We start from the raw sequence: 2,522 nt of genomic DNA on the forward strand, positions 1-2,522 counted from the left end.
TAATGAATGTCACATAGGCAGAATGCAGTGTAAACACTGTCTCCAGGTGGAAAACAGAGGGAGTGATACACCTGCTGTCAGGCCTGCAGGTTTCTCCCTGTGCTGTTTTTCTCTGTCTTGTGGCGGACATTTTTTTATTTACTGGCACAAATAATTTGTGGGGCATCTTATTGTGACACCTGATTGTTCTCTCGTTTTAGTTAAGTAGTGTTTTTAAATGGCTGTACAAAAAACAAAACAAAAAAACAAAGCGCCTGATGCATTGGCTGCATTTTTAGATGAATAGTTATATATAATTTTATTGTTTACAAAATTTGTCCATAAGTTTTAAAAATTTACCATTTATATTTGCATTTCAAGATATGAAAATAATTTACTAAACATGTCTGTGGTTTTTACAGTAAAAAGAAAATATAACTCCTACTAGGATTTTATGTTTTTGTGTGATTTCAGATCAGTTAATACAGTATGTCAATGAAAAAGTAACTGTAAATTCAGACATGTGAGTTTGTTCTGAAAAGAATGATACCAAGCAAGGCAAGGTTTAAAAAAAAACAAACAATTTGAAGGTGAAATACAAATGTAAAATCAAAAGTAGCCAAAAATGGCCAGTTGTTTTTTGGGCCTCAGAATATTAACCCAACAAATCATGAAAAATTAGGTTTAATGACAGTGCAGATTTCTGACATTTTGTGTAAATTTAACAGTGTGAAACCTAAGTTAGACTTGTGTTTGTAAAGAACCCCCCCCCATGTTGTGTAGCTTCCTGGATTTTATACTTATTGGGTAAATATTTATTTATCATACAGGCTATACAGTACATAAAATCTAAATTCAAATGTGTTATGTAACTGAATTGTTTAATTATTTGAACTACAGAAAATAATTAAGTTATAGACAATATTTATATGAAACATGTGTAGACTTACTGCATTTTAATCATTTTAACCATATGTAACACCTGCATACGTGTTTAAAAAAAGGCTTTGATTTTGCCACCCCATTTGATTTTCATGCCACCCCAGGAAAATTTCTCTAGGTCCGCCCCTGGGCTAAAAAGCCTCCATTCAGACCGACAAGGCGGGCTAACCGAGGCAGAAGAGCTATCACAAGAACCTGATTCAAAAACCTTATGCTATCTGAGTATTGCATGTTTAGACCTGGACCTGCATGCATCCACATTCCTCTCATTAAGCAGGCATTAAAACCAAAGGTTACAATTCCATGAACAGCGGAAACATGTCCAAAACCAGTCAATCCTACAGTCATTTTACATGAATGAAAATCAGTTAATAGAGGTGGGCGGATTGATCCCAAATTGATCCCAACCTATAATAATAATATGATCTTGATATAATATCCTTAAGTTGTTTGACAACATTCATTTCTGTACAATATTGTCTGGCTTTACCACAGTCTGCTAGAGGTGGGCGGATCAATCGATTGATACCAATCAGTATCAAAAGTGTTATGGGCAGTATTGATCCTGCAGTTACTTGGTATCAGATCAATAATTGGCAGTAGCAGAAAGATTGCACCAGCTGTGGACTCCTAACCCCTTTTGTGAGTGATTATCTAACATGCCAACATGTCCTGCTGCTTTGGGCACATCTGTGATATGAAGATCACACGGTGATGTGCTTAAACAGAGAAGACTGAAGCCCAAAACTCATATTTTAGATCACATATTCTCTTCCAGATCTCTGCCACTTTTTGATTAATGGCAAATGACCCATGTAGGGTTGCTATAGTTTGATAGTAGTTTCAAGTTTATTTATTTATATAGCACTTTTAAGAACAACAGTTGTTGACAAAAGTACTGTACAATAAAATAGTCAAAGCAGAAGACATACCAAATAAAATAGAATATAGATTAAGAGAAAATAGAATCATGGAAAGAACAAGTCATCTTGATTTAAAAGCCAGAGAATAAGAGTGGGTCTTTAGATGTGTTTTGAAAGTCTCAAGTGTTGGAGAGGTCCTGATATGCAAGGGCAATGAGTACACTGCTATGGCATAATAAAGCGTTTCAACTTATAATAACAATAATATGATCTTGGTATAATATCCTTGAGTTGTTTGACAACATTAGTATAATGTGTAAGACCTACTGTCCACTACAAAGGACTCCGAGTTAAAGTTTAGTTTTGAAATAAATGCCTGTAACCTGAAGTTAAGAGTGTCATACTGAAGAAGCAGTTTGCAACATAATCACATAATCAACCTCCTTTTTTTCCCCATAAGCTGCAATGACGCGTCGCTCTGAAAAAGTCCATGTTGTCTGTTCGCTAAACCCAGGATGTCCTCTTCACAGTACAGTAGGATTCATTTATACTGAATTGCGCTGGAGTTAGAAGTCTTAGACTCATGCTCCCCAAAGAGAACAAAAATGAACTGTTGTTTCTTATTAATAATTACCGATGATCACAATGTTTTCGTATAATTTTGGTCCTGGTGAGTTAATATTCATGTGACCGATACTGGGCGTGGCTTACAACGTCAATACTGATTGACGTGGTTGG

Source organism: Oreochromis niloticus, linkage group LG20 (genome assembly GCF_001858045.2).
Source record: "Oreochromis niloticus isolate F11D_XX linkage group LG20, O_niloticus_UMD_NMBU, whole genome shotgun sequence".
Lineage (NCBI taxonomy): Eukaryota > Metazoa > Chordata > Actinopteri > Cichliformes > Cichlidae > Oreochromis > Oreochromis niloticus.